This window comes from Panicum hallii, chromosome 2 (genome assembly GCF_002211085.1).
Source record: "Panicum hallii strain FIL2 chromosome 2, PHallii_v3.1, whole genome shotgun sequence".
Classification (NCBI taxonomy): Eukaryota; Viridiplantae; Streptophyta; class Magnoliopsida; order Poales; family Poaceae; genus Panicum; species Panicum hallii.
This window is the reverse complement of record NC_038043.1, coordinates 14,557,885-14,576,724: the sequence shown is the minus strand read 5'-3', so window position 1 is coordinate 14,576,724 and position 18,840 is coordinate 14,557,885.

Below are 18,840 nucleotides of genomic sequence, written 5' to 3'. Positions count from 1 at the left end.
GCCTCTAGAGTTGGTTCTGCCTCGAATGATGTGCCCGAGGTGTGATGCAAGAATCCCAGACTCAACTGCTCAAACTCCTCGCATAACTCCTGAGGCATCTGAAAAGCCATGGCCACGTTAACGTAGCTCTTTCTGCTCAGAGCATCTGCTACAACATTAGCCTTGCCCGGATGATAGTGAATCTCCAGGTTATAATCCTTGACTAGTTCTAGCCATCTTCTCTGCCGCATGTTCAGCTCACTCTGAGTGAAAATATACTTGAGACTCTTGTGATCGATGTAAATGTCACACCTCTGCCCAAACAAATAATGCCTCCATATCTTCAGAGCATGCACAACTGCGGCTAACTCCAGATCATGAGTGGGATAATTCAGCTCGTGCCGGCGCAACTGCCGCGAAGCATAAGCTATTACTCTGCCTTCCTGCATCAGAACACAACCAAGACCATCCCTCGAAGCATCACAATACACTGTGAACCTCTTGCTCTGGTCTGGTAGAGTAAGGACTGGCGCCGTAGTCAACCTCTTCTTCAACTCCTCGAAGGCCCTCTGACGCTCATCAGTCCAAGAGAAATCCACGCCCTTCTCTAGCAAGGAAGTCAAAGGCTTCGCAATCTTGGAGAAATTCTCAATGAACCTCCAATAATAACCTGCTAAGCCCAGAAAAGAGCGGACTTCCTTCACTGTCTGTGGTACAACCCAGTCAAGCACATCCTTCACCTTTCCGGGATCCACAGCGATACCTCCCTTGGAGATGACATGACCGAGGAATGGAACCTCGTCAATCCAGAATTCGCACTTGCTGAGCTTGGCATACAGCTTGTGCTCTCTGAGTCTCTGCAACACCAGCCTCAGATGCTTCTCATGCTCGGCTTCTGACTTGGAATATATCAGGATATCATCAATGAATATCACCACAAAGGTGTCCAGATAATCCATGAAAACCTTATTCATCAGATGCATGAAGAAAGCCGGAGCATTGGTCAAGCCAAAGGACATGACCGTATACTCGTATAGCCCATACTTGCAGGTGAATGCCGTCTTCGGGATATCCTCGGAACGAATCTTCAGCTGATGATAACCCGAACGCAGATCAATCTTCGAGAATACACAAGCACCTTGGAGCTGATCGAAAAGATCCTCAATACGGGGTAATGGATGCTTGTTCTTGATGGTGACTGCATTCAGGTCCCGATAATCAACGCACATTCTCTTCGCGCCATCCTTCTTCTCTACAAGCAACACAGGGAAAGCCCAAGGAGAGAAACTGCGATGGATATAACCCTTAGCTAGCAACTCGTCGACAGTCTTCTTAACTTCCTCATGCTCAACGGGAGCCATACGATAGGGCCGCTTAACAATAGGAGCTATGCCAGGCAAGAGATCAATAGAAAACTCAATGTCGCGATCAGGCGGCATACCTGGCAAATCATCCGGAAAGACATCCGGAAACTCAGACACCACGCGAATACCATCCGTGGGTCTAGCCTCCATCTGATGAAGAAATCCAGAAGGCTCTGTGGCACCAACAGTGACCTCCTGACCATCCGGCGCTGACAGAAGAACCGTCCTCTGAGCACAATCTATCCGGACTCCCCACTTAGCAAGAGTCTCCATCCCGAGGATCACATCAATACCCTTGGTGTCTAGCACCATCAGATTTGCACTGAAATCTACCCCCCTTATGGCCACACTGACTCTGGGACAGAAGACATGAGACCTCAACTGTCCTCCCGGCGAAGATACTAACATGCACCTCTTTAATGTGCTAGTAGGAATACCATGATGCTCAACAAAAGACTGGGTGATGAAAGAATGCGTAGCACCAGTATCAAAAAGCACTGTGGCAGGATGGGCATTAACCATGAACGTACCAATAACCACGTTGGGAGCCTCGGCCGCTGACTCGGCCGTCACGTGGTTCACCCTGCCCTGAGCTGGGGCCTTGGGCGGTGCTGCACGTCCCTGCTGTCCTGCCTGCGCCTTCCGAGGGCAGACGTTGGCGTAGTGCCCCGGCTCGCCGCAGTGGAAGCACACTCGCGGAAATGCAGCGGCCTGCTGCCCGGCAGGAGGAGTAGGCACTCCCTGCCTCGGAGCCGGTGGAGCCGGAGGCGCTAGAAGCCTCTGACCCTGTCCTGCCTGCTGCTGCTGAGAACGAGGCGGAAACTGCTGCCGCTGCTGGTACTGCTGGGGCGGCCTCTGCTGCTGCTGCTGCGGTGGATGCTGATAGCGGGGACGAGTGTTGCTGCCCGAAGAGGATGGAGCCATCTTCCTCTTCTTATCCTCGATTTCCCGGCGCTTACGCTCGGTGTTGAGGGCAGCATCAACCAGATGGTTGAAGTTGTCGAAGCGGTGGTTCAGCAGCGCATACTGGATGTGATCATCCAGCCCCTCCTTGAAATACTCTTGCTTGTCGCTATCACGAGCGACGTCAGCAGGGGCATAGCGGGCCAGCTGAAGAAAACGGTCACGGTACTCCGTCACCGTCATCGATCCCTGAAACGACAAACACAGATGACAAGGATAGAAATCGCTCAATGGATCAGGCTCACGAAAGAGATCAAGGATAGATCGAAGTTCAAAAGAAATTGCAGAGAATTCCCTTCAATTTTACCTGCTTAAGGGCACGGAACTCCTTTTGCTTCATCTTCATGATGCCCTCAGGAATGTGGTGGTTCCTGAAGCACTCGCGGAACTGGTCCCACGTGAGAGCATCACGGTCCCGAGCTGGGTAGGACGCCCACCAGTCGAGAGCGAGCCTCGCAGCTGCCCTGCTGCGTACAGAACTCGCTCCCAGTCGTCGCACTGCGCAACAACCAACTGACGCTCCACCGAACGAAGCCAGTCGTCCGCCTGGAGTGGGTCCGTGGCATGAGAGAAGGTCGGAGGGTGACCTCTCAGAAAGTCCGCACGCCGATCACGGGGCTGAGGCGGCGGTGGAGGCGGTGGCTGGGCATGGATCTGCTGCAGAGCCTGAACGGTGTTGTTCAGGGTCGCCATCATCTGCATCTGGAGCTGGAAGAACTGCTCCGGGGTCAGGGGTGGCGGCATCGGTAATGGCTGACCAGTACCCTGGTTGTTCTGCTCCTGCTAGTCAGAACCGGAACCGGTGCGCCTGGTGTTCACCATCTGATCGCAACAACCGAAATTTTTTTTATGAGAACGAGACATTGTGCAGCTGCGGAAATGAAACTACGGAAGGATATAACAGAGAGAAAAGGAATATAGGTTTTACCCCCAATGATCTATCTCAGATTTTATTATTTCGTTCAAGTTGGGTTAGGGTCGATTTGCATGAACAAGTTTAACTACTAAACTATGCAATCAACCAAAGATCCAAATCCTACATTTGCACAATAACAACCATTCAATGTTCACAACTTAGTCGAGTTTATCACCCCACTCGACTAACACACTCGTTCTAGCGTATATATTTTTTATCGGGACAACCTAAACTTTTAACTTATAAGATTAGGCGACTCAGTCCAACGTCTACGGAAAACTCAAGCTATTTCTCAGAAAAGACAGGAGAGATAGCAAATCAAGGACTTGAGACTCAAGAAATAGAAGCAAAAATGAATGTTTGGGTTTTGCGGAAGCAGAGCAAGCGAAAAGAAATCCTAAACTCGACCAGTCCTATCTAGGCTCCGTCCTACAGTCAACCTGGCTCTGATACCAATCTGTCACACCCGATTTATAAGAACATAAATCGAGCAATCATATATGCGCTAGGATCAAGTCATGCATATATACAACAGATTATCAAGATATCACAACACATGTCACGAGTAAAAACGTATAAATTATAAAATGAATATCTTTATTACAACTGAATCAAGAATCAGTTCAATGAGTGCAGAAGCGTAAAATGAATACATGAAGAGCTGGGCGCCACAGGGACGTCGACTGGGAGACAAACGCCTAGAAGTCGTCGAAGCCGCTGACGTAGTCCTCCACGTTGCCGGGCACTGAGCAGCAGTCGAAGATATCCAAGAGAACAGAAGAGAAGAGAGGCAAGGGTGAGTAAAAACTCGTACTCAACAAGTATAACACAAACTATGAGGCTCTAGGCTAGCTGACTCAACTGCATTAGCTTTTAGTCTTGGCAAATTTTATTAAAGCAAGTTACTACCAGTGGATGAGTTACTATAAACCCAATTGCATAATAAATTAATCAATATTAATTAAGAACTACTGAGAACCATCCAAACCGAAACCACCCGGGGAATCTCCCTAGTTAAAGGTTGATAACCCCACTAATCAAAAGGAGGATCTGGGCCGCTCATGACTGTGAGCACAGCTGATATATCAATTTTACACTCTCGAGAGGTTGCACAACTTTACCCACAAGTCGTGAGCTACGCTAGTGGTTCATCACACTTCCTTAGGTGAGATGGCTAGCAAGCACACTACGAGACCGTTAAAAAGGACCACGTTGGTAAGGTGTAACCGCTAAGGATTCTGGATCAGCAACGATGGGGCCCACCTCCGGGGGTACAAGACACACAGCACAGAGCAAGCCGGAGGAGCAGGGACCATTGAAGCTTACCACCCCTCTTGCCCACGCAGGTAAGTTACTCCCGAACCAACACGACCTAATTAGTAAGTCAAGACCGTCCCATTCCAGTCTTGTGGTTGCGCGGTTGTCCCAGGTTGTCGCTCTATGAACCGGTCCTTATGGAGAGTGGCCAACCAAGCACTAAGCACCGTGCTGGCCCCCTAAACCTTGTTTCTAACAAAACATCTTTTATCGAGACGTGAGCCACTCAAGCACACAGCACAGAGGGCCACTCTCAAAATTAAGTTGCATATACCATTAATCATATTCAATTAAAAAGGACCAAGTGTGTTATAGCGCAGCAACCTAGCACAACTAACCAAAATGCAACCCAAAGGGTATATATAGGATATAAAGTGGCTAGGAAAGTCCTTATAGGCATACAGTATTAAAATGCAGTATGAAATTGTATTGAAAGTGATAGGATGTTCATGTTATACTTGCCTTCCTCAAAGTTCTCCTGCTGCTGCTCAAAAGCTTCAGAAGATGGTGGCTCCTGGTACTGGTCCAAAGGCTCCGCGTCTACTCACGATCATCAAGCATAGTCCACACATACACACATGCACAACCATAACAAACTATAAGAAACAGTACACCAATACAATAGAACAGCACACAAAACTGGCCTAGAACTATTCTACGCGTTACAACGATCGCGTGGATATAAAGAACACCTAAAACGGAGCTAAGACGCGACATCTAGGGCTAAAACAAGATTCAGGGACCTATCTGCGAGAAAAAACAGAACTTCCGGGGGTTCTGCGCAAAAACTGAGGATCTAAACGCAAATAAAGGGGGTAGACACAGGAGCTAGCACGTGAAAATCCAAGGCTTGGATGGCGGGTTCAAAAACCAGAAAGCTCAGGGGTCTAAACGAGAAGAAAAGGACCTGTCTGCGAATACTTTTGAACTAGAGATGGACGGCGGGTTGATTCCTCAAAAGGGCAGGGGCTCTTTAACAAAATCGCCATGGCTGAAGGGGGGGGGGTACGCGGCTTCTAATCTGGGCGGTTGGATCTAAATCAAACGGTTCAGACGCACTCCAGTTCGGACGGTCCGATCTGAACAGCGGGGTCCGGACGGTCCGATCTGGATCGGACCAGTCCGATCTGATTGGGCTCGCGGGGACGGCGGTTATGCACGGCGGCTCGGGCAAAGGGCAACGCCGGCGAGCGGCGTTCTGGGCGCTACGGTTAGCTAATGCCTACGACTTCTGGTGCAAAAGGACCAGGGGTAGGAGGCGAGGCTCACCGAGGGCTGTGGAGGCCGGAGACACGACGGAGTGAGGAAGACGACGACGTCCGGCGGCGGAGAGGATCGGGCTCCCGCGGGGATGGGTGATGCCGAGGTGGCCGGGGTCCTTGGCTGGCGTAGATCGGCTCCGGGGACTCCTGTGGAGGTGGTCAGTGGGTCAAGACGGGTCGGGATGCAACGACGGCGAGGAATTCCGACGGCGGAGCAGCTCACCGGAGAAGGTTTCCTCGGAAAATTCGGTCAATGCCGAGGCGTAGGGCTTCAATGCTGGCCTCTTGGAGCTTCGGGATGGCGAGGGGAAGCTTTTGCGAGTGATGTGGTGGTCCGGGGTGCAACGGAATGGCCGGTCGACGGTGAGGCCGAGGCGTCTGCGCGGCGGAGGGCAGAAGGAGGCGGCGGCGCTGCGGGTCTCCAGGGATGCTGCTGCGGCTAGGTTTAGGGTTCTAGGGTGCGGAACCTTCTTGTAGGGCAGCGGCCCACATTGGCGTGCGGGCCCAGGCTGGATCACGGCGGCCGGGGACTTCGGAAGTCGTTGCGCGCCGGGGAAGAAGGAGGACGAAGGGGCCGACAGGTGGGGTCGAGCTGGGGGAATGACCGAGAAAGAAGGAATGACTGAGGAAAGAACGAGAATGACTAAGAAAAGAAGGAATGACTGAGAATATAAGGAATGACTGAGAACAGAAGGAATGACTGAGAGAAATGAAGGAATGACTGAGAACAGAAGGAATGACTGACCTACTTTCCTGTTTCCTCCCTTTTCTTTTTCAAACCAACTCGATTCTATTTGAATTCAACCCCCATGCACTCAACCAAATAAAACTTATGCACCAGCATGAATGCACAAACATGTTGAACCTAAAATAAATTTTAATTCTTTGCATTTTAAAATTACTTTAAATGCAAGGTAAATTAGAGAAAACTCTGGAAAATTTTATTTAAGCCCAAACAAATTCATTAAAATTAGGGAAAATTACATCAGGGTGTTACACATAAGAACATAAATTGAGCAATCATATATGCACCAGAATCAAGTCACGCATATATACAACAGATTATCAAGATATCACAACACATGTCACGAATAAAAGCGTATAATATTATAAAATGAATATCTTTATTACAACTGAATCAAGAATCAGTTCAAGAAATGCGGAAGCGTAAAATAAGTACATGACGAACAGGGCGCCACAGGGACGTCAACTAGGAGACAACGCCTAGAAATCGTCGAGTCCGCTGATGTAATCCTCCACGTCGCCTGGTACTGAGCAGCAGTCAAAGATATCCCAAAGAGAACCGAAGAGAGGAAGAGGCAAGTGTGAGTACACAACTTGTACTCAACCAATATAACACGAGTATGAGGCTCTAAGGTTAGCTGACTCGACTGCATTAGCTTTTAATCTTGGCAAGTTTTATTACAGCTAATTACTATAAGTAGATGAATTACCATAAACCCAATTGCATAATTAATCAATATTAATTAAGAACTACTAAGAACCCTCCAAACCAAACCACCCGGGGAATCTCCCTAATCAAAGGTTGATAACCCCACTAATCAAAAGGAGGATCTGGGCCGCTCATGACTGTGAGCACAGCTGATATATCAGTTTTACACTCTCGAGAGGTTGCACAACTTTACCCACAAGTCGTGAGCTACGCTAGTTGTTCATCACACTTCCTTAGGTGAGATGGCTAGCAAGCACACTACGAGACCGTTACAAAGGATCACGTTGGTAAGGTGTAACCGCTAAGGATTCTGGATCAGTGATGATGGGGCCCACCTCCGGGGGTACAAGACACACAGCACAGACCAAGCCGGAGGAGCAGGGACCATTGAAGCTTACCACCCCTCTTGCCCACGCAGGTAAGTTACTCCCGAACCAAAATGACCTAATTAGTAAGTCAAGACCGTCCCATTCCAGTCTTGTGGTTGCGCGGTTGTCCCAGGTTGTCGCTCTATGAACCGGTCCTTATGGAGAGTGGCCAACCAAGCACTAAGCACCGTGCTGGCCCCCTAAATCATGTTTCTATAAAAACATATTTTAAAGACGCGCAAACCACTCAAGCACACAGCACAGAGGGTCGGCTCCAGAATTAAGTTGCATAGGACCATTAACAAATTAATTAAAAAGGACCAAGTGTGTTATAGCGCAGCAACCCAAAGGATATATATATAGGATATAAAGTGGCTAGGAAAATCCTTATGGGCATACAGTATTAAAATGCAGTATGAAATTGTATTTAAAAGTGATAGGACGTTCATGTTATACTTGCCTTCCTCGTACTCTCCCGGCTGCTGCTCGAACTGCTCAAAAGATGGCGGCTCGTGGTACTGGTCCAAAGGCTCCGCGTCTACTCACGATCATCAAGCATGGTCCAGACATACACACACGTACAAACAATAGCAAAACTATAAGAAACAGTACACCAATATAATAGAACAGCACACGAAACTAGTCTAAAGCTATTCTACGCGTTACAACGATCGCGTGGATATAAAGAGCGCTTAAAACGGAGGTAAAACACAAAATCTAGGGCTAAAACAAGGTCCAAGGACCTATTTGCGAGAAAAATAGAGAAACCAGGGGGTTCTGTGAGAAAACCAGGGACCTAAACATAATTAAAGCATAGACTCGGGGTCTAACACGCTAAAACCTTAAGGCTGGATGGTGGGTTCAAAATCCAGGAAGCTCAGGGGCCTAACAGCATAAAAATAGGACTTAACCGCAATTACTTTTGAACCAGAGGGTACTGCGGGTTGATTTCTCCAAAAGACAGAGGCTCTTTAGCAAGAATGCCAGGCCGAAAGGGTATCTCCTGATCTGGGCCACTAGATCTCGATCGCACGACTCACAACAGAGAAAGGTCGTGATCTAATCTCACCCGTGGACATCAAATCGGACGGCCAGGAGCAAAAGGGGGCGCGGGCTGGCAGCGCGGCAACGCCGGTGAAGGTACCCGCGGCGGCGCGGCCTGGGGTTCGCCGGAGTTCGATGTTCCCGACACTCCGGGGGCCAAAACAACTCGAGCTCGGGTCTGGCGTGATCAGCGCGACATGCGTGATCCACCTGGGGCTAAGGCGGGACTCAGGGGGCGCTCTAGCTGCGGGTACGACGGCGGGGGCAGGTCTGCACGGCGGCGCATCGCCAGCGTGCGGCGTTTTGGTTTCTGCTAAGGCCTAAATGCTACGGGATCTAGCGCAACACGACCAGGGGAATGATGTGGTGCTCACCGAGGGCTTGAACGGACCGGAGAAGCGGCGCAGGAAAGCCGGCGACGAGGTCCGAGCGGCGGGGACGGGCGGCGCTCGCGGAGGAAGCTGCTGCAGGGGCTCTCCGGACTCCTAAGCTCCACGGGTCGACGCGTGGGGCTCCTGCGAAGGTGCTACGGGGGTCAGGGAGGTCTGGGGATCACCGGCGGCGAGGAATCGCGAGGGCGGAGCATCTCACCGGCGGCGGCTTCGGGTTCAATTCTGACACGGGCAGGGCTCGGGGTCGAGGGCAGAAGCTTCGGGAAGCTTCCTGGCGGCGAGGCGGAGCTACTGCGGGTGATGTGGTGGTCCGGGGTGCAGCGGAACGGCCGGTCGACGGTGAGGCCGAGGCATCTGCGCGGCGGAGGGAAGGAGGTGGCGGCACTAGAGATCTTCGGGCGATGCAGGGCTAGGGTTAGGGTTCAGAGGGGTTGGGGCAGCTCTTTGTAGGGCGGCGGAGCCACACTGGCGTGCCGGCCCGGGGAGAGAGGGTCGCCGGCAATCTCGCGGGGGGCGTTGCGCACCGGGGAAAAAGGAGGAGAGGGGGAAGAAGGGCGCTGACCGGTGGGACCGTGCTGCCAGAGAGAAAAAGAGGGTAGAGCGGGCCGTGGGCGGCTGCGCGCGCGAGGGGGAAGAGCTGGCTCGGGCTGGCTGGCTGCTGGGCCCTTTTCCTTTCTCCTTCTTTTCTTTTTCTTTTCTACACTCAAACCATTCAAACAAATATTTGAGTTCAAATGAATTTGAATTCAAATCCTATAAACTCAACACAATTAAAACAATGCTCCAGCATGAATGCACAAACAAGTTGATCCTATAATAAATTTTAATTACTCGCGTTTTTAGAATTACTTTAAATGAGAGATAAATTAGAGAAAGACCTGGAAAATTTATTTGAGCCCAAATAATTTCTTTTAAATTTGGGAAAATTACATTAGGGTGTTACACTGACCCCAGCCCTGCTAGCGAAGGCAAGCCCCGGACATAAACCCGCTACTTTATTTACACTGCAATCTACATTTATATATATACTTGTGCATTAAGTTCTTAGAAGTTGTCTGGAAACCCTAGTTGCATATTCCTAGGAACCGATATACTGAATACTAGAACTTGAGTCCGAATAGCTGCTATGCTAATAGGACCGGTAAAAGTCGAGTGATTGCCTGTCACTCACGAGCTTTATAGGAATTGTAGTGTTTACATTCCTGTAATCATTATAAGGATGACGGACGGGATTTATGTGAAGTATCATGGTTGAGATGATACCCTATCTGTGTTGATATATTTGGCTAAGGTCGCAGTGTGTGGTAGCGGTGGTTAAGCGTTTGAAACTACTAGCCACATACCGTGAAATATGGTAAGCGGTAAGCCTAGTAACCAATCGGCCCGGCAAGTGGACATACCTCCCACCACTCGTATTTGGTTTTTCCGGTTACTCGCTTCGACGTGTGGGAATACATGTTACAGGGCAACCAGGAGTACGGTCATACGGTAGCGCTGTAGACGTACGTCCTGCACATTGGATGTGCGTATGGTCCTGCAGTCGCTTGTGGTGGATCTGATCCACGACCCGGGATGAAAGGCAAACGGTTGCTTCGGAACGGTCTTTTCGATGTTCCAAGCGTGTGAGTTAGATTTACCTTGCAAGGGTGAAATTTGATTCAGAATCGTCCGTTTCTCACGAAGATTAAGACTGCTTGATTCCTTTGCCACATAGAGTAACAAGAGCAACACTAAGATGAGAAATACTGATGGTTGACTTTAAAAGCTCTACCATGCTTGAATAGCTATAGTTGCTTACCTAGAATGGATAATTAACTAGAATTTGAAAGCTAAAACTTGAAAATAAGGATCTAATCTTTACTGCTTTTCAGCTGAAACAAAACCTGAAACCTTATCAACCCTACATAGTCTAGTTACATGGCTAAGTATACCATGAAATGGGTAAGCCTTGCTGAGTATTAGAGTACTCAGCCTTGCAATATGACTTTATTTCAGGTAATGACTCTGAAGACCCTACTCTTCCCGTGCCTTGGCCCTATACTCTGTCCGATGGTTGGTCCGTGGAATGGGACCCGTCCCCGGCCAACACTGATCATACCGAGTGAGGTCATGCCAGGGCTTAGCATGATGTCCGTATCCGCGACGTGTATAGTTGTCGTGTTTTAAATTCCGCTGCCGAGAACTTGAAACTTTAAACTGGTTTGTAATAATTTCTATCAGTTTGGAGCTTATGCTACTTTTGGAAACTCTTGTAATATAAATGCCTATGATATAAAATATGATGGCGACTGTATCTCTGGACTTGCCTTCGTGCGAGGTACCTTGTTTGATCCTGCATTCGATGGTTTATCGCGACATTACCCGACAGGCCAAGGGGTTACACCGTTTGAAGTACGTTGGAGCCCTTGAGAGAGGACTTACGTACTTGAGTTGGTGTAATTCAGGTTGGTTCTACCACAGCTGGTATCAGAGCTAACAAGTGTACCCTGAAGATATGATTAGCCTTTAAAATGTCTTTAGTATAAAATTTGGCCAACAAAGTATTTGGCAAAAATACGTTGGACTCGTTAAGGATTGTGCTTAGTACGTAAAGCCCTAGGGAATGTTGATAAGGGAAGTAGAGGTGGCTATAGTATGTATATGTATATATATAACTCTAACTACCAACAGTACATTTCCGTCAAAATTTACATTCCTGCACAACACCAATCTTACATTTGGTAATGACACCTTCGACGATGAGGTAAGAAGGTAAGGATCCTCAGCTAACTGGGGAGTTAGCCTTCCCGTCGGTGATGCGAACCGAACGTTGTTTCTCAAGCAATGGCCTACTTGAGATGCTGCCAATATATCAACTTAGGTTGATTACATTGGGAGTAATTGTACAGATGTTATTTCTATAGTGAACAGTAATGCTTTCATAACATGCTGGCATGAAAGGTTCATTGGATATATGTATTGTGGTTTTCTGCAGGTACGCTAACCACGATTTGATAGGTCTAAACGGTTAGGAATTGTCGACTAGATGTTTGTAACACCCTAATGTAAATTTCCGGGATTTATAATGAAGATAAGTTGGCTCCACTAATTTTCTAAGGATTTATTGTGCCTAGCTTGCATTTAATTTAATTAAAGTACACAAGTAATTAAAATTTATTTTAGGGTCAACATGATTGTGCATTCATGCTGGTGCATATGTTTTATTGGAATGAGTGCACAGGGTTTGAATTCAAAAGTTCATTTGAATTCAAATAGATTTGAGTTTCAAAAGGATTAGAAAAGGAAAGGGAAGAAAATAAAAGAGCAAACCCAGATCCCAGCCCAGCCCGGCCTGTTTCCCTCCTCGCCCCCTCGGCCCGGCCTCCTTTCCCGCGGCCCACCTTTCCCCCTCGCGCGGCCTGGCCACCTCCCCTTTTCCCTGGCCCAAAGGCCCGCACGCACCAGCCATTTCCTTTCTTCCACTCCCTCCTGGGCCGAGCGTTTGTCCCGGCCCAAGCCTTCAGCTCGCGCCTTCCCTCTCTTTTCCTCTGACACTCCGGGCCCGCCCATCAGCTTCTTCCCCTTCCTCTCCGCATCGCCCGTGCAGCACTGCCGCCGAGATTGCCGCACCGCCCGCGCCTAGGCCCGCACGCCGAGGATGCCCGCCGCCCTATAAATAGGATCCCCGACCCCTGCGCCCTTATCCCTCCACCCCGTGGCCGCCGCCCCAAGCCCTAACGCCACTGCCTGCTTCTCTCCACGATGCCGCGAACCTGCTCCACCGTGGACCGGTCGTCCTGCTATGCTACATCCCACCAGAGCCGCCACAGAAGCTCCGTCCCGTGCCCAGGATCGACCCCAAGTCCGCTTCCCTCGATCCCTACCTCGCACGCGCCGGAATTTCTCCCAAGAAGTCGCCGCCGGTGAGTAGCCGCCCCTGCAATTCCACGCCACCGGCGATTACCGGACCTCTCTGACCCCTATAACACCAACGCAGCACCGCCACGAGTCGAGCTATGGGATCTGGGTGCCCGGGCGCACCCTGTGTCGACCCGTCACCGACCTCCGCCCGTGCACTGCCGCTGGACTTCGACGCTGACGTCCTGCACGGCCGCCCTACCCGAACCCGAGCCTCGGTGAGCATCTCCTCACCCTGCTCTTCCTGTTGCGCTATAGTTTGTGGCCCTTAGTCCCCCACAGCAGCCGGACCACTGCTCGCCGGTGCCCCGCCACCGCGAAGACCCGCCTCCACCACGGTACTCACCGCCCTGAGCCTCGTCGGCCCTTGTTGTAGCCCCAGGTGGAATACGCGTGAGGCGCTAACCCTCCCTGACCGGAACTGAGTCGAATTAGGCCCCGGAGCACTAGAACCGGTGCATTCCAGCGAAGTTCAGCACCGCACCGCCGCGGGAAATCGTCTCCGGTGACCGGCGCCGCCTCCCCGCGCGCCCAACTGCCCCGAGCCGTAGGATCCGAAGCCGACGCGCTAGATTAGATCCATCCCAGATCAGGTTCGAGCCATTAGATCCGGATCTGACGGCCCTGGTTAGTCGGTTCGCCCCGGCGCTTTTGTTAAAGAGCCCCTGGGTTTCCTTGGAATCAACCCGCGGTCCAACCTAGTTCAAAAGTAATTCCAGTTGAGCCCCTATCTTTGCACCGAAGCCCATGAGCTTTTTAGATTTTGGGTCCGCAGTCCAACCCTTGAGTTTTAGCATGTTAGACCCTGCGTCTATGGTTTAATTAGGTTTAGGCCCTCGGTTTTTGCACAGAAGCCCTGGAAACTTCTGTTTTCTTACAGTTAAGTCCCTGGATCTTGTTTTAGCCCTAGATTTCATGTTTTAGCTCCGTTTTAGGTGGTTTTCACGCTCACACGATCATTCTAACGTGTAGAATAGCTTTAACTTAGGTTTGTGTGTTGTTCTATTGTATTGTTGTATTGTTTCTTATCTTTTGCAATTGTTCGCATGTATGTGCATGTGTGGACCATGTTTTGGCGTTGCGATCGTGAGTAGACGCTGAGCCATCAGAGGAGTACTAGGAGCCACCTTCTTCAGACGCGTTTGAGCAGCAGCCAGGAGAGTTTGAGGAAGGCAAGTATAACATGAACATCCTATCACTTTTAAATACAAATTCATACTGCATTTTAATATTGTATACCTATAAGGACGTCCTAGCCACTTTTATCCTTTATATAAATACCCTGGGGTTGCATTTTGGGTTAGTTGTGCTAGGTGCTGCGCTCTCACACATTATGGTCCTTTTTAATTAAAATTTGATTAATGGTATATGCAACTTGATTCTAAGAGTGGCCCTCTGTGCTGTGTGCTTGAGTGGCTCACGTCTCGTTAAAATATATTTTATTAGAAACATGGTTTAGGGGGCCAGCACGATGCTTAGTGCTTCGTTGGCCACTCTCCTTAAGGACCGGTTCATAGAGCGACAACCTGGGACAACCGCGTAACCACAAGACTGGAATGGGACAGTCTTGACTTACTAATTAGGTCATTTTGGTTTGGGAGTAACTTACCTGCGAGGCAAGAGGGGTGGTAAGCTTCAATGGTCCCTGCTCCTGCGACTTGGTCTGTGCTATGTGCTTGTACCCCCGTAAGGTGGGCCCCAACGTCGCTGATCCAGAAACCTTAGCGGTTACACCTTACTAACGTGATCTTTTGTAAAGGTCTCGTAGTGCGCTTGCTAGTCATCTCGCCTAAGGAAGTGTGATGAACAACTAGCGTAGCTCACGACTTGTGGGTAAAGTTGTGCAACCTCTCGAGAGTGTAAAACTGGTATACGAGCCATGCTCACGGTCATGAGCGGCCCAGATCCTCCATCTGATTAGTGGGGTTTACCATTGGTGGTTTGGTTTGGGTTTCAGTAGACCCTTGATTCATTTTGGTTAATTATTTATGCAACTTGGGTTATGGTAATTCTTCCACTTGTAGTAAATAGCTTTAATAAAATTTGCCAAGATTAAAAGCTAATGCAGTAATGCAGTTGAGTCAGCTAACCGTAGAGCCTCATAATTCGTGTTATACTTGTTGAGTACAAGTTGTGTACTCACACTTGCTTTCTCCACTCTTCTGTTCTCTTTGGAATATCTTCGACTGCTGCTCAGTACCAGGCAACGTGGAGGACTACATCAGCGGACTTGACGATTTCTAGGCGTTTGTCTCCCAGCCGACGTCCCTGTGGCGCCCTGTTCTTCATGTATTATTTTACGCTTCCGCACTCCTTGAACTGATTCTTGATTCAGTTGTAATAAAGATATTCATTTACAATTTATATGCTTTTATTTTGAGATATGTGTTGTGATATCTTGATGATTCTGTTGTATATATGCGTGACTTAATCCTGGCGCCTATATGATTGCTCGATTTATGTCCTTATAAATCGGGTGTGACAGAATTGGTATTAGAGCCATGTCGACTGTAGGACGAAGCTTAGATAGAAATGATCGAGTCTAAGGACTTTTTTCTCTTGCCTTGCTTCTGCAAAACTCACACATTGTTTTTGCTTCTATTCCTTGAGTTCTAAACCTCGATTTGCTAATTCTCTCTTGCATTTTCCGGGAATTAGTCTGCTATCTTCCGTAGACGTTGGCCTGTGATTTTCGGACTGTCCTCATAAGCCTAGGATGCCTTTGCAAAAACACGCTAGAGCGTATGGTTGTTTTAGTCGAGTGGTGTGATAAACTCGGCTAATGTTTGAATGGTGAGTGTTTGTTATTATGCAAATGTTTGATTTGGATTTTTGGTTGACTGCATAGTTTAGAAGTTAAACTTGCTCATGCAAATTGACTTTAATGCAAACTTGAGTTAAGTAATAAAAAATTGAGATAGACCGTTGGGGGGGGGGTAAAACTGTACACTCTTTACTTTATCCTGCTAGAGTTTTCTTTCCAGAATCGTACAATCTCTGCTGCAAACAGATGGTGAACACCAGGAGCACCGGCACTGGTTCTGGCCAGCAGAGGCAGAACAACCAGGGTACCAACCAGCCTATGCCGATGCCTCCACCCCTGACTCCGGAGCAGTTCTTCCAGCTCCAGATGCAGATGATGGCCACCCTGAACAAGACTGTTCAGACGCTGCAGCAGATCCACACCCAGCCACCACCTCCTCCACCGCAGCAGCCCCGCGATAGGCGTGCGGACTTTCTGAGGGGTCACCCGCCGATGTTCTCCCATGCGGCTGATCCACTCCAGGCTGACGACTGGCTTCGCTCGGTGGAGCGCCAGTTGGATGTCACTCAGTGCAACGACAGGGAGCGAGTTCTGTACGTAGCAGGGCAGCTGCGAGGCTCAGCTCTTAATTGGTGGGAGTCCTACCCAGCACAGGACCGCGACGCCCTCACTTGGGTCCAGTTCCAGGAGCACTTCAGGAACCACCATATCCCCGCTGGAGTCATGAAGATGAAGCACAAGGAGTTCCTTGCGCTTAAGCAGGTAAATTAGAGTAAAATCTTTCCGCAATTCCTTTTTGAGCTCAAACCCACCCTTGTTATAAGAAATGCTGAGTAATTTCCATCCTCTTTTTTTTCGGTGCTTACCATTCCAGGGAGCTATGACGGTGACCAAGTACCGTGATCGTTTCCTCCAGCTCGCTCGCTACGCCCCCGCTGAGGTCGCCAATGATGGCGATAAGCAGGAGCTCTTCAGGGAGGGACTAGATGATCACCTTGAGTACACGCTCATGAACCACCGCTTCGACAACTTCAACCATCTGGTTGACTCTGCCCTCAACACCGAGCGCAAGCGCCGGGAGATTGAGGACAAGAAGATGAAGATGGCTCCTGCTGCGTCAGGCAGCAACACTCGGCCTCGATACCAGCACCCGCAGCAGCAGCAGAGGCCACCTCCACCGTACCAGCAGCGACAGCAGTAGTACCCGCCTCGTCCTCAGCAGCAGCAACAGCAGGCGAGACAGGGCCAGAGGCTTCCAGCACCTCCGGCACGCTCAGCTCCACCGGCTCCACCAGCTCCGCGGTAGGGAGCGCCTACTCCTCCTGCCGGACAGCAGGCTCCAGCAGTGCCACGGGCGTGCTATCACTGCGGCGAGCAGGGACACTACGCTAACGCTTGTCCCCGGAAGGCGTAGTCTGGACAGCAGGGGTGCCCAACTCAGCCCAAGGCGCCATCACAGGGCAAGGTGAACCACGTGACAGCCGAGTCAGCGGCCGAGGCTCCCAACGTGGTTATTGGTACGTTCATGGTCAATACCCACCCTGCTACAGTGCTTTTTGATACTAGTGCTACGCATTCCTTCATTACTCAGTCTTTTGTCGAGCATCATGGCATTCATACTAGCACATTAAAGAGATGCATGTTAGTATCTTCACCGGGAGGGTAGATGAGGTCTCATATCTTCTGTCCCAGAGTCAGTGTTGTCATAACGGGGGTAGAGTTCAGTGCAAATCTGATGGTGCTAGACACCAAGGGTATCGATGTGATCTTGGGGATGGAGACCCTTGCTAGATGGGGTGTCAGGATTGATTATGCTCAGAGGACTATCCACTTGTCAGCACCAGATGGACAGGAAGTCACAGTCAGTGCTTCGGAGCCCTCTGGAATTCTTTGTCAGATGGAGGTTAGACCCACGCATGGTATTCGCGTGGTGTCTGAATTCCCGGATGTTTTTCCGGATGATTTGCCAGGTACGCTGCCTGATCGCGACATTGAGTTTTCTATTGATCTCTTGCCTGGCACAGCTCCGATTGCGTGTATCGTATGGCACCCGTTGAGCATGAGGAAGTTAAGAAGACCGTCGACGAGTTGCAAGCCAAGGGCTATATCCATCGCAGCTTCTCTCCTTGGGCTTTTCCTGTATTGCTTGTAGAGAAGAAGGATGGCGCGAAGAGAATGTGCGTCGATTATCAGGATCTGAATGCAGTCACCATCAAGAACAAGCATCCATTGCTCCGTATTGAGGATCTCTTTGATCAGCTTCAGGGTGCTTGTGTATTCTCAAAGATTGATCTGCGTTCGGGTTATCACCAGCTGAAGATTCATCCCGAGGATATCCCGAAGATGGCATTCACCTGCAAGTATGGGCTATACGAGTATACGGTCATGTCCTTTGGCTTGACCAATGCTACGGCTTTCTTCATGCATCTGATGAACAAGGTTTTCATGGATTATATGGACACCTTTGTGGTGATATTCATTGATGATATCCTGGTATATTCCAAGTCAGAGGCAGAGCATGAGAAGCATCTGAAGCTCGTGTTGCAGAGGCTGAGAGAGCACAAGCTGTATGACAAGCTCAGCAAGTGCGAATTCTGGATTGATGAGGTTTCATTCCTCGGTCATGTCATCTCAAAGGGAGGTATTGCTGTGGACCCCAGCAAGGTGAAGGATGTGCTTGACTAGGTGGTGCCGCAGACAGTGAAGGAAGTCCGCTCTTTTCTGGGCTTAGCAGGATATCATCGGAGGTTCATTGAGAATTTCTCCAAGATTGCGAAGCCTTTGACTTCCTTGCTAGAGAAGGGTGTGGATTTCTCCTGGACGGATGAGCGTCAGTTGGCATTCGAGGAGCTAAAGAAGAGGTTAACTATGGCGCCAGTCCTTACTCTGCCAGACCAGGGCAAGAGGTTCACAGTATATTGTGATGCTTCGAGGGATGGTCTTGGTTGCGTCCCTAATGCAGGAAGGCAGAGTGATAGCTTATGCCTCGCGGCAGTTGCGCCGGCACGAGCTGAATTATCCCACTCATGATCTGGAGTTAGCCGCATTTGTGCATGCTCTAAAGATATGGAGGCATTACTTGTTTGGGCAGAGGTGTGATATTTACACAGATCACGAGAGC